The sequence below is a fragment of the Sinohyriopsis cumingii genome, chromosome 5 (assembly GCF_028554795.1).
Source record: "Sinohyriopsis cumingii isolate HCF-2022 chromosome 5, ASM2855479v2, whole genome shotgun sequence".
Taxonomy (NCBI): Eukaryota; Metazoa; Mollusca; class Bivalvia; order Unionida; family Unionidae; genus Sinohyriopsis; species Sinohyriopsis cumingii.
This window is the reverse complement of record NC_142965.1, coordinates 17,170,811-17,185,731: the sequence shown is the minus strand read 5'-3', so window position 1 is coordinate 17,185,731 and position 14,921 is coordinate 17,170,811.

Genomic DNA, 14,921 nt, shown 5'->3' with positions numbered 1-14,921 from the left:
CTTGTCAAAAAGGAAGTACAGTCTACCTATTTGGTGCGAAATCCTTTTCTGGCATCTTTAACAAAGAGCTCGTGATTCATTTTACTTTACCCAAAATCTTAACTACTTGTGTAGTTTCATTAACCCACAAAAGGAATTTTCATTTGATCTGCAATAAATTAGATCTAAGTCCTATTTATGATGACAGTGAGTTCACTATTTCATCGTGGGTACACATTTTCATACATGTTTAAGTTGCAGGAAACCACGAAGTTAAACACAAACGAACAAGGATTCATCTTATAAAAAAAGTTCTCCGTTTCTTATACAAAACATTAAGTACCGACAAAAATGTCCCTTGGTTTGAAAAAGACCCACGACTTCGATATCCGCGACAATAATTAAATTTACAGTAAACGATGCCATAATAAACTTCTAGTGTAAGACACACTATCGAACCTCGTGTGCCTGGTTTGTGTTGTTGTATTTGCCTTTGTACCTGGTTTGTGTTGTTCTATTTGCCTTTGTACCTGGTTTGTGTTGTTCTATTTGCCTTTGTGCCTGGTTTGTGTTGTTCTATCTGCCTTTTTACCTGTTTATGTTGTTCTTTTTGCCTTTTTGCCTATTTGTGTTGTTCTATTTGCCTTTGTACCTGTTTGTGTTGTTCTATTTGCCTATATACCTGGTTCGTGTTGTTCTATTTGCCTTTGTGCCTGCCTTTTGTTTTGTTTTATTTGACTTTGTGCCTGTTTGTGTTGTTCGATTTTCCTTTGTACCTGGTTCGTGTTGTTCTACTTGCCTTTCTGCCTGCTTTTGTTTTGTTTTATTTGACTTTGTGACTGTTTTATGCTGTTCTACATGCCTTTGTGCCTGGTTTGTGTTGTGCTATTTGCCTTTGTGCCTGTTTGTGTTGTTCTATTTGCCTTTGTGCCTGGTTTGTGTTGTTTTATTTGCCTTTGTGCCTGTTTGTCTTCTTCTATTTGCCTTTGTGCCTGGTTTGTGTTGTTCTATATGCCTTTGTGCCTGTTTGTGTTGTTCTATTTGCCTTTGTGCCTGTTTGTGTTGTTCTATTTGTCTTTGTACCTGGCTTGTGTTGCTCTATTTGCCTTTGTACCTGGTTTGTGTTGTTCTATTTGTCTTTATGCCTGTTTGTGTTGTTCTATTTTCCTTTGTACTTGGTTCGTGTTGTTCTATTTGCCTTTGTGCCTGTTTTTTGTTTTGTTTTATTTGCCTTTGTGTCTGTTTTATGCTGTTCTACATGCCTTTGTACCTGGCTTGTGTTGTTTTATTTGCCTTTGTACCTGGTTTGTGTTGTTTTATTTGCCTTTGTGCCTGTTTTGTGTTGTTCTATTTGCCTTTGTGTCTGGTTTTTGTTTTGTTTTATTTGCCTTTTTGTCTGTTTTATGCAGTTCTACATGCCTTTGTGCCTGGTTTGTGTTGTTCTATTTGCTTTGTGCCTGTTTGTGTTCCTCTATTTGCCTTTGTGCCTGGTTTGTGTTGTTCTATTTGCCTTTGTGCCTGTTTGTCTTCTTCTATTTGACTTTGTACCTGGTTTGTGTTGTTCTATATGCCTCTTTACCTGTTTGTGTTGTTCTATTTGCCTTTGTGCCTGTTTGTGTTGTTCTATTTGCCTTTGTACCTGGCTTGTGTTGTTCTATTTGCCCTTGTACCTGGTTTGTGTTGTTCTATTTGTCTTTGTGCCTGTTTGTGTTGTTCTATTTTCCTTTGTACCTGGTTCGTGTTGTTCTATTTTCCTTTGTACCTGGTTCGTGTTGTTCTATTTGCCTTTGTGCCTGTTTTTTGTTTTGTTTTATTTGCCTTTGTGTCTGTTTTATGCTGTTCTACATGCCTTTGTGTCTGGTTTGTGTTGTTCTATCTGCCTTTGTACCTGTATGTGTTGTTTTATTTGCCTTTGTGTCTGTTTGTGTTGTTCTATCTGCCTTTGTACCTCGTTTGTGTTGTTTTATTTGCCTTTGTGCCTGTTTTGTGTTGTTCTATTTGCCTTTGTGCCTGTTTTTTGTTTTGTTTTATTTGCCTTTGTGTCTGTTTTATGCTGTTCTACATGCCTTTGTGCCTAGTTTGTGTTGTTCTATTTGCCTTTGTGCCTGTTTGTGTTGTTCTATTTGCCTTTGTGCCTAGTTTGTGTTGTTCTATTTGCCTTTGTGCCTGTTTGTGTTGTTCTATTTGCCTTTGTGCCTGGTTTGTGTTGTTCTATTTGCCTTTGTGCCTGTTTGTGTTGTTCTATTTGCCTTTGTACCTGGTTTGTGTTGTTCTATTTGCCTTTGTGCCTGGTTTGTGTTGTTTTATTTGCCTTTGTGCCTGTTTTGTGTTGTTCTATTTGCCTTTGTGCCTGTTTTTTGTTTTGTTTTATTTGACTTTGTGTCTGTTTTATGCTGTTCTACATGCCTTTGTGCCTAGTTTGTGTTGTTCTATTTGCCTTTGTGCCTGTTTGTGTTGTTCTATTTGCCTTTGTGCCTGGTTTGTGTTGTTCTATTTGCCTTTGTGCCTGTTTGTGTTGTTCTATTTGCCTTTGTGCCTGGTTTGTGTTGTTCTATTTGCCTTTGTGCCTGTTTGTGTTGTTATATTTGCCTTTGTGCCTGTTTGTGTTGTTCTATTTGCCTTTGTGCCTGGTTTGTGTTGTTCTATTTGCCTTTGTGCCTGGCTTGTGTTGTTCTATTTGCCTTTGTGCCTGGTTTGTGTTGTTCTATTTGCCTTTGTACCTGGTTTGTGTTGTTCTATTTGTCTTTGTGCCAGTTTGTGTTGTTCTATTTTCCTTTGTACCTGGTTCGTGTTGTTCTATTTGCCTTTGTGCCTGTTTTTTGTTTTGTTTTATTTGCCTTTGTGTCTGTTTTATGCTGTTCTACATGCCTTTGTGCCTGGTTTGTGTTTTTCTCTTTGCCTTTGTGTCTGTTTGTGTCGTTCTATCTGCCTTTGTACCTGGTTTGTGTTGTGTTATTTGCCTTTGTGCCTGTTTTGTGTTGTTCTATTTGCCTTTGTGTCTGTTTGTGTTCTTCTACTTGCCTTTGTACCTAGTTTGTTTTGTTCTATTTGCCTTTGTGCCTGTTTGTGTTGTTCTATTTGCCTATGGGCCTGGTTTGTGCTGTTGTATTTGCCTTTGTACCTGGTTTGTATTGTTCTATATGCTTTTGTGCCTGTTTGTGTTGTTCTATATGCTTTTGTGCCTGTTTATGTTGTTCTATTTGCATTTGTACATATTTGTGTTGTTCTATTTGCTTTTGAACATATTAGTGTTGTTCTATTTGCCTTTGTACATATTTATTTTTAAATACAGATTTCTAGGCCACCAATATTATGCACTTCCTTAATAAGAAATACAATAAAAACACATATTTTAGAGAAGAGAGACGGCACGTTGTACAAAATTATTCAAACTAAAAGGAGCAAATATTAATGGAATTAAATCAAATACCAATGGTTCTAATGGTGTGGTAACAAAACAACTTCAGCGATGAATGAGTTCTCAAAATAGCACAAGTAGCGTGCTGACGTAGTTTATGTGGATCTGGGTTGGTTACTCACTCTTTGTTTATGATAAGTGTTTGTGTGCGTGTGTAGGATAATGCGGATCCTCGTGTCTGTAGGTTATTATACAGCAGCAATTGATCCGAGAAAATTGCAAGTAATGAGTTGTTTGAAATTGTACAATCGATATAAAGTGTTATTTTCTGTTTAGTACAAATACAAATACACAAATATTGCTTGCTCAAGTTCAAGTTAAAAGGGTATTGTTTAGTCTTAGAAAAATATTTATTACATTTCAAATATGTAACAAATGTTTACTATTTGTGAAAAACCCGGGATACAAAAATAACTGGAACTCTTTTAACTCATGTACTACGTCAGTGTTGCTCAGCTGCGGAACCTAAATGAAAGAATCCATTTTTCCGGACAAAGAGCACAAAATGTCGTCACGAGAAGACTGATATCATAACAGTGCATCACAGTGATACCGTTGTTCCAATCTCAGTTCCAGTATTTATCAATGGTATTTGTCCTGGCTTCTTCTTGCAACAATGATAAGGAATTAGAGACTATTTACCAATATCTTTACAAATTTTTCTAAAAGCATTATTTTGTAATTTAATGAAATCATATGGAGGTTATTTGTTTTTATCCTATGGATAACGTATGCAGTGGTAGAAAGTACTGTATTTGTTCGGGCGTAGGACAAAATCCCTAGGACTAAATCCCCCAAGGACAAAATCCCCCAAGCAAATTGAAAGATTGGACATAATTCCCTCCCCTAGTAAACGTTTTTCCTAAATTTTTTTAAACCGCTACTATTATACATCTATCCTTGTACTTTGCTTTCGGTATTTTATCATTATAGACTCTGGTTAAAGGATTTGTATCGGGCCTTTTTGTAATTGGGATTTATGACTGATTGTTAATTTAGTCAGGAATTTCCATTTTTATCCAATAATATTATGCTTTAGCTTTTAAGTGCTTCGCTCAAAATAACAATACTGGTCAATGCAGTAAACTCAGTAATTACTCCATCATTATGCCAGCAATGCTCTATTTCCAACGAATGCAACTAATTTATGACGATTAACATGGGAATTCTTATTCCGCCGACAAACAAAATAAATACCAAAATCTTGGCGCTATGTTCTAAATACGGCATATGAAAAAAAGTGTTATAAACATTGCAGAAGAAGTTAGTGCGATAGATTAACAGCGTGTGAATGGTTTTATAAAAGCGAGGTGATAAAACACGTGCGATACATTAACAGCGTGTGAATGGTTGTTATAAAAGCGAGGAATCAAAGCACGTGCAATTATCCTTTAGATTAAATAATCATTATCATCTTTCGCTTTTTATCTGTTAAGATCGAACATCTAAACACACGCCATAAGTCCTTTATCTGCTACAGGAAAGCCGACAAAAATTTCAAAGGCCTAAGACGGCACACTAATATACATAATTGTGATGGTTTATCAAGTTCCAAACCAACTAAACTTAGACCTGTTGACTGAATTATGTTTTTAATTTTCCTGGACGGATTTTGTCTGTCTCCGAAGTTTTCCACTCCCTATATGAAATATATTCGTGTTCATTCGATTTTGTATACTGAATACCCCAAAAGTCTGGTATTGTTTTAGTAGCAGTACTTCTTACGTGGGTGTCAGCTGTTTAGTGTGTATTCGCAACATATAAGTAGTCAGATGATTTTTATTCCTAGTTAAAGGTGAGAAACTACATAATTAAGAAAAAAGGAACAAAATAAGTTTTTGAGGCATTCAAAGTTTTTTCATTTCCTTGATATATTGAGAAATGACTCCTCGAATAGACGACATTGAAGATCAATTTCATAATGTCATCACGATTTGTTTCATTTAGTCCATGTATTATTAATTGGATAATTTTATATAATGAATTAATAATTTTTTCCTTTCATTCTAGTCAAGATATAGTGATAACATTATGACCAAAGAGTTTCATCCGAAAAGACGTTAGTAGTTTCTTCTCCTGGTAAGCTTGGATAACTGTCACGAAGTAGCGCCAGGTTCCAGTTCCACAGAGACTTGTGTTTTAAGTTTCTAATTTCTCTTCTTAAATGTACATTTCTGTGTTGAATTAAGGAAGATAACTATATTAATATTTACATTTTCTGTGCGAATATGTGCAAAAATTAGTATCTGATATTTATGGCGAAGGATAACGTAAGAAAACTGCTACGTCAATCAGTTATATACTCGATCTAGCCAAAAAGTTTGAATTTGAAATAAAATTATCAAATGTGCTTATTCTGAGTAAATAACGGGAATATTTAATCTCGTGGCTGAAGCATTCGGGTATTTTCACCCACTATGGAGTCTCATGAAAAGACGTTTATATTTTCTGCATTGTGCTTAATATGTTCAGTCTTTTCACACGAACCACATATTCACGCGAGCCACATATTCACGCGGACAGTTTGTGTCTAAAATCGTTTATTTTATCGTAGTCAATTTAGTTTAATATAATTGTTAAAATTATTGTTTGTTTGGGGACTTTCTTGCATTAATTTCAGAGCTGTAGCACAAACACAACATTCTATTATTGCAAGACTAAGAATTTTGACTTTGCTTCACCAAATCGCATATTAGCGTAGTGAGATGACTTTGGAATACATTTAGATGTGTCAGCTATTAAGCCTTTCTCGTGAGTTACGGCTACATATGCTATTTCGCGTGACACACACACACACACACACACACACACGCACACACACAGATATATATATATATATATATATATATATATATATATATATATATATATATATATATATATATATATATATATATATAATAATAATAATGAAGACTTTGTATAGCGCCTAATCTTTAGAATCTCTAAGCGTTTTACAACATTAGACAACACCTATAAGATAAAAAATCACATATAATGATATGATTACAAAAACAAACACCATGAAATTAGAAAACATTAAAAACGCATGCTGAGAATATTTAAGGTAGGAAACATTATTAGGTCTTTATATATATATATATATATATATATATATATATATATATATATATATATATATATATATAAGAGATTTGGGAGGTAATTGATGGATAACTGTTGCATTAAATAATTCCCGGATACCTCGAGTGCGTTAGTACGTTCGTTGATCTACAATAGTAACAATATTTACATCATATAAGTTAACATGTACAATTCTATTTATTGTTTACGATCGAGAAACGTAATTATTGTTCCTGATTTTTTATATCGCCTACAAGATGTATTTTATTGACCTATTCAAATGATGTGTACCTTCTGAATCTGTCAATTAGTAGTTCTGAAACTGTGATGACCCTTTCATTGCTGTTTCTTTTTCTTAATACCCAGAGCAGCTCTATACTGCGATCGGATGTAAAATATGTATTGTTATTTACAATACATGTGGATAGTATACTGAAAAGAGGCAAATAATATTTCAATTTCAGTAATAAAGGTTTAGATTTTTGTAAATTTTTGTGGTTCAGATTTATCTTCTTACATGCGTTACCCTCAACACAAGAAAACGAAATGAAGCAAAGTATTTATTGACTAAGTTAAGATAGGCAATGTTTATTATTTCAATATTTGTTTTCTTTTTTGAAAATAACAGTCATCGACATTACATGTGGACGATTCTTTTATTAAGTTTATAGTTTCATAAGGTATCTAACCACTTTCCTTTTATTCCTCAAATGATGATGATCTTCCACGTTTTTGAATAATTGTTCCGAAAGATGTGTCCCGTTCATTAAAAGGACGCATCAAAGACTTGATGTACAATATATTTCCCAATTTGGAATCATTGTGTTAAGATAAGCCTTTATATCGAAGTAAATCGTCTCGCAGATGTCAAAAACGTTAATAAGTTATCCTAATGCGATCAAATATTGGTGTGACCTAGAGGAGGTCACATTTACATTCTTATTTTATTATTGCTCAGGTCTAAAAGTTTTAGTCCGTGCATATTGCTGGTGGCATGCGCGATGACAGTAAGGTTCGTGGAAGCAAGGTATAGATTCTGCAAATTGTAAACCATTCATGAGAGAGTCTTGTGAAATATACACCAGAGGGTTCCCGGAAATCGCTAGTGTCGTCTTCCTATTCATGTTATGGATATCAGTGCTCTCCATGCTCCGGATCTGTTTGTTAGAAAGGTCAAGGTCGAGAAGATAATTAATGATCCCTATGGCCTTTGGAACTCGCGTAAGATGGCAGTCTCTTAGGCTTAAGATGCTGCATTATGCATAATTTGGATCGTCTCGTCTCTGAATAATTCTAGTTTGTTTCCATCCAAGGTCAAGCTTTTCAAATGAGATAGATATATTTTGCAACCTTTGGAAATTCGGTAAAATTATCATACCTAAGCTAGAGGACTTCTATGGCTCCTCGGTTAGAGCCTCATTACCAACGGGGGAAAAGTGGTCTATTTGCAATTATGTTATATTAGTCAGGGCTACCACTCCTAGAGGTGCAGCTAAAATTCCTACGTGTTTAATTGTTCATTCACTTCATGTGATCTTGAAGCCATGAAATACATCGTTGGACACAATTTCCACCCCGACGTCAAGTTGTTGTAGTAGCTGTACATGTTATAAGGTGCGTGGCAAGTTCTTGTAGTAGCTGTACATGTTATAAGGAGCGTGGCAAGTTCTTGTAGTAGCTGTACATGTTATAAGGAGCGTGGCAAGTTCTTGTAGTAGCTGTACATGTTATAAGGAGAGTGGCAAGTTCTTGTAGTAGCTGTACATGTTATAAGGAGCGTGGCAAGTTCTTGTAGTAGCTGTACATGTTATAAGGAGCGTGACAAGTTCTTGTAGTAGCTGTACATGTTATAAGGAGCGTGACAAGTTCTTGTTGTAGCTGTACATGTTATAAGGAGCGTGGCAAGTTCTTGTAGTAGCTGTACATGTTATAAGGAGCGTGGCAAGTTCTTGTAGTAGCTGTACATGTTATAAGGAGCGTGGCAAGTTCTTGCAGTAGCTGTACATGTTATAAGGAGCGTGACAAGTTCTTGTAGTAGCTGTACATGTTATAAGGAGCGTGACAAGTTCTTGTGGTAGCTGTACATGTTATAAGGAGCATGGTACGTTATTATAGTAGCTGTACATGTTATAAGGAGCGTGACAAGTTCTTGTAGTAGCTGTACATGTTTTAAGGAGCGTGGCAAGTTCTTGTAGTAGCTGTACATGTTATAAGGAGCGTGACAAGCTCTTGTGGTAGCTGTACATGTTATAAGGAGCGTGACAAGTTCTTGTGGTAGCTGTACATGTTATAAGGAGCGTGACAAGTTCTTGTGGTAGCTGTACATGTTATAAGGAGCGTGACAAGTTCTTGTGGTAGCTGTACATGTTATAAGGATCGTGACAAGTTCTTGTAGTAGCTGTACATGTTATAAGGAGCGTGACAAGTTCTTGTAGTAGCTATACATGTTATAAGGAGCGTGGCAAGTTCTTGTAGTAGCTGTACATGTTATAAGGAGCGTGGTAAGTTCTTGTAGTAGCTGTACATGTTATAAGGAGCGTGACAAGTTCTTGTGGTAGCTGTACATGTTATAAGGAGCGTGACAAGTTCTTGTAGTAGCTGTACATGTTATAAGGAGCGTGGTAAATTCTTGTAGTAGCTGTACATGTTATAAGGAGCGTGGTAAATTCTTGTAGTAGCTGTACATGTTATAAGGAGCGTGACAAGTTCTTGTAGTAGCTGTACATGTTATAAGGAGCGTGGTAAATTCTTGTAGTAGCTGTACATGTTATAAGGAGCGTGACAAGTTCTTGTAGTAGATGTACATGTTATAAGGAGCATGGTACGTTATTATAGTAGCTGTACATGTCATAAGGAGCGTGGTAAGTTCTTTTAGTAGCTGTACATGTTTTAAGGAGCGTGGCAAGTTCTTGTAGTAGCTGTACATGTTATAAGGAGCGTGACAAGTTCTTGTGGTAGCTGTACATGTTATAAGGAGCCTGACAAGTTCTTGTGGTAGCTGTACATGTTATAAGGAGCGTGACAAGTTCTTGTGGTAGCTGTACATGTTATAAGGAGCGTGACAAGTTCTTGTGGTAGCTGTACATGTTATAAGGAGCGTGACAAGTTCTTGTAGTAGCTGTACATGTTATAAGGAGCGTGGTAAATTCTTGTAGTAGCTGTACATGTTATAAGGAGCGTGACAAGTTCTTGTGGTAGCTGTACATGTTATAAGGAGCGTGACAAGTTCTTGTGGTAGCTGTACATGTTTTAAGGAGCGTGGCAAGTTCTTGTAGTAGCTGTACATGTTATAAGGAGCGTGGTAAGTTCTTGTAGTAGCTGTACATGTTATAAGGAGCATGGTACGTCATTGTAGTAGCTGTATATGTTATAAGGAGCGTGGTAAATTCTTGTAGTAGCTGTACATGTTATAAGGAGCGTGACAAGTTCTTGTGGTAGCTGTACATGTTATAAGGAGCATGGTACGTTATTATAGTAGCTGTACATGTTATAAGGAGCGTGGCAAGTTCTTGTAGTAGCTGTACATATTATAAGGAGTGTGGTAAGTTCTTGTAGTAGCTGTACATGTTATACGGAGCGTGGTAAGTTCTTGTAGCTGTACATGTTATAAGGAGCGTGGCACGTTCTTGTAGTAGCTGTACATGTTATAAGGAGCGTGGCAAGTTCTTGTAGTAGCTGCACATGTTTTAAGGAACGTGGAACGTTCTTGTAGTAGCTGTACATGTTATAAGGAGCGTGGCAAGTTCTTGTAGTAGCTGTACATATTATAAGGAGTGTGGTAAGTTCTTGTAGTAGCTGTACATGTTATAAGGAGCGTGGTAAGTTCTTGTAGTAGCTGTATATGTTATAAGGAGCGTGGTAAATTCTTGTAGTAGCTGTACATGTTATAAGGAGTGTGACAAGTTCTTGTGGTAGCTGTACATGTTATAAGGAGCATGGTACGTTATTATAGTAGCTGTGCATGTTATAAGGAGCGTGGCAAGTTCTTGTAGTAGCTGTACATATTATAAGGAGTGTGGTAAGTTCTTGTAGTAGCTGTACATGTTATAAGGAGCGTGGTAAGTTCTTGTAGCTGTACATGTTATAAGGAGCGTGGCACGTTCTTGTAGTAGCTGTACATGTTATAAGGAGCGTGGCACGTTCTTGTAGTAGCTGTACATGTTATAAGGAGCGTGGCAAGTTCTTGTAGTAGCTGTACATGTTTTAAGGAACGTGGAACGTTCTTGTAGTAGCTGTAGTAGCTGTACATATTATAAGGAGTGTGGTAAGTTCTTGTAGTAGCTGTACATGTTATAAGGAGCGTGGTAAGTTCTTGTAGCTGTACATGTTATAAGGAGCGTGGCAAGTTCTTGTAGTAGCTGTACATATTTTAAGGAACGTGGAACGTTCTTGTAGTAGCTGTACATGTTATAAGGAGCGTGGCAAGTTCTTGTAGTAGCTATACCTGTTATAAGGAGCGTGGTAAGTTATTGTAGTAGCTGTACATGTTATGAGGAGCGTGACAAGTTCTTGTAGTAGCTGTACATGTTATAAGGAGCGTGGCAAGTTCTTGTAGTAGCTGTACATGTTATAAGGAGCGTGGCATGTTCTTGTAGTAGCTGTACATGTTTTAAGGAACGTGGAACGTTCTTGTAGTAGCTGTACATGTTATAAGGAGGGTAGCTGTACATGTTTTAAGGAGCGTGGCAAGTTCTTGTAGTAACTGTACATGTTATAAGGAGCGTGGCAAGTTCTTGTAGTAGCTGTACATGTTATAAGGAGCGTGCCAAGTTTTTGTAGTAGCTATACATGTTATAAGGAGCGTGGCAAGTTAGCTGTACATGTTATAAGGAGCGTGGCAAGTTCTTGCAGTAGCTGCACATGTTATAAGGAGCGTGGGAAGTTCTTGTAGTAGCTGTACATGTTATAAGGAGCGTGGCAAGTTCTTGTAGTAGTTGTACATGTTATAAGGAGCGTGGCAAGTTCTTGTAGTAGCTGTACATGTTTTAAGGAACGTGGAACGTTCTTGTAGTAGCTGTACATGTTATAAGGAGCGTAGCTGTACATGTTATAAGGAGCGTGGCAAGTTCTTGTAGTAGCTGTACATGTTATAAGGAGCGTGGTAAATTCTTGTAGTAGCTGTACATGTTATAAGGAGCGTGGCAAGTTCTTGTAGTAGCTGTACATGTTATAAGGAGCGTGGCAAGTTCTTGTAGTAGCTGTACATGTTATAAGGAGCGTGGCAATTTCTTGTAGTAGCTATACATGTTATAAGGAGCGTGGCAAGTTAGCTGTACATGTTATAAGGAGCGTGGCAAGTTCTTGTAGTAGCTGTACATGTTATAAGGAGCGTGGCAAGTTCTTGTAGTAGCTGTACATGGTATAAGGAGCGTGGCAAGTTCTTGTAGTAGCTGTACATGTTATAAGGAGCGTGGTAAGTTATTGTAGTAGCTGTACATGTTATAAGGAGCGTGGCAAGTTCTTGTAGCTGTACATGTTATAAGGAGCGTGGTAAGTTCTTGTAGTAGCTGTACATGTTATAAGGAGCGTGGCAAGTTGTTGCAGTAGCTGCACATGTTATAAGGAGCGTGGCAAGTTCTTGTAGTAGCTGTACATGTTATAAGGAGCGTGGCAAGTTCTTGTAGTAGCTGTACATGTTATAAGGAGCGTGGCAAGTTCTTCAGATTACTGTGTCCAAAGGTAAGGCCATTGACATTGTCTTCTATCATTCACATTGCATTATCTGTACATTCAGTTATAGGATTCTGGGTCACGTCTAAATACGACAAATTATTCGGCGAGACCAGAGATGTCCTAGGTACCGTAAAGTGATTGTCATGTAGATCTAACGTGGTCAGAATATTCCCAAGTCATGTAAAAGCGTTGTCATTTATGGTGTCCAAGCTGGCGAAATTACCTAGCATGGACGGGTTCGCACCCCATGAGAAGTCTATTGTATCTATAGCTCGCATCGTTGAAGGTGGGGATTGTAGCATACCCTTTGCTACTACAGTCAATGACGGCTGAAATAAAGTAATTACTTGAATTGTCATAATACATACATACATACATACATACATACATACATAGTGACAGACAGACAGACATACAAACAAATATGTACATACACATGGTGTATACCTGCTCATCTGCCTGCCTAATCATCTACCCATTCACCTAGCAATATAATAATATACCTACCACCCGATTAATACAAGCCTAACTGCCGATATTCATGTATATTATATCGCATTACTACTGTGTTGTATATTTTAATAGTAACCGTATCACAATTTAAACATATGTAACATGTGTAATAACAATTCGCGACGTGATAAATGACGTGTTAACGTAATTCAAAAGAAACGCGACCAAGAAATCCTAATTATTTTAAAGTAATTTTACTAAATTATTCTGCGGGTTGCTTAAAAACTATCAGTAGTTTTGGGCATGCGACAAATATAATCTTAGAGTTGTGCTCATTTCGAATTAAAAAAAACAAAACAAGTCGAACAAAGCTCGAATAATACCTCTGTTTTTGTACACGAAGGCTCTCTAAGGATAATAATCATTCCACTCGTTTCATAACAAGGCTCGCAAAAGAAAGTACTCGACTCGCTGCAAATATTTATCTGAAATGAGCATCCATGTATTATTCTGTATATATATATATATATATATATATATATATATATATATATATATATATATATATATATATTAATATTTAGAAAAGATAAATACAGCTACATTACCTGTGCGACAAGCAAGACAAATGGATCCAACACACCCGCAACGGAGGAAGCGAAACGATAATCGGAACTTATTCGGTGGATGGCTGGAACTTAGAAAATACCAAGATCTTGTACGAGTTTAACGGTTGATTATTGCACGGATGTCCCATTTGTTACCCTCAACGTGACACTAAAAATCAGTTTTTACAACGTACCATGGGAGACTTGTACGAGGCCAGTTCTCAACGGCGCTTGAAGTTAGGACAGCAAGGATACCAAGTGGTGGAAATGTGGGAACAGAAGTAAGATCACCGTTTGAAAACCGATCCCGAATTTAAGCGTATCGTGGAAGGTTACAAGCTGGTGGACCTTCTGAACACGCGGGATAGTTTGTACAGAGGACGGACGAATGCCGCCTGTTTGCTGTACGAAACCGAGGAGGAGAAAGAAGAAAAAAATCTAATACTTGGACGTGTGTTCGCTGTATCTTTACGTGTGCAAATATTGCCACTGTTCTGCAGGGCACCCGCAATTGCTGACGGAACACATCGACGTGGAATTATTCGACAATACGAAGTATTGATTAAATGTAAGGTCTTGCCTCCCACGGACTTGTACCATCCAGTTTTACCTCACCATTGCCAAGGAAAACTAATCCCTTATGTCGTACTTGTGCGGAAACGTGCAAAAAGGACCAGCATTATCAGCACATTAAGGAACGTGGGTCAGCGTTGAATTGTTCAAAGCGCTGGACCGGGGATACCAATTGTTAGAAGTGTACAAAATTTACCACTTTCCAAAGACAGAAAAATACCACAAGAGTGACGAGACTCAGAAAGACATTTCTGCAGACTACGTGGATGCCCTTTCGAATCTGAAACAAGAAGCCAGCGGCTATCATTCCTGGTGTCACACCAAAATAAATTCAAAAAGAAATACTTGGAGCAGAAAGGTATCACTTTAGACCAGGTGGAGAAAAACGAAGGAATGCGATCGTTTGCCAAAGTGATGTTAAATTGATTGTGGGGTAAAATGGCACAACGACCGTGTTTACCTAAGATGAAGTATTTGACAGAACCTTCCCGCTACTTTAGATGATTCACGACAAAACAAACTACGTGAAATACTTGGACGTCCTTCGTGAAGACTTGATCCTGGTCAGTTAAGAAGAAAAGCTGGACTTTGTAGAAGCCGACGAATTTGGAAATGTCACAATTCCGGCTTCTTAAATTTGTGACCATAGAGTCGTAATAATAAGCTGTGGAACTCTTTGATTGATAGCGGATATTTTTGCCCTAGAAAAATGCTTGAGAGCATACCAGATCTGATACAATCTGATTTAGCTTATTCCATATCGTTCTTTGATCTCTTCTGCAGAATTGAATCATGCAGGCGTTGTATTTCCTTAATGGTTTGTGGCAGAATATCTTCTTGCAATTTGTCATATATATATATATATATATATATATATATATATATATATATATATATATATATATATATATATATATATATATATGTGTGTGTGTGTGTGTGTGTGTGTGTGTGTGTGTTATTAAAAACAATACTGCCAGAATTTTATCCTTTGTAAATCAGCTACTCTGTTCGCTATCGTTGCTCTTAGCTGTCGGTGATTTGTCCATTTCCGCCAAAACAATAATGAATTCGGCTTCGCTAATTATTTTATCTTCGATAATCACAGAATATGGTTTGCTAATCGTCTTGAT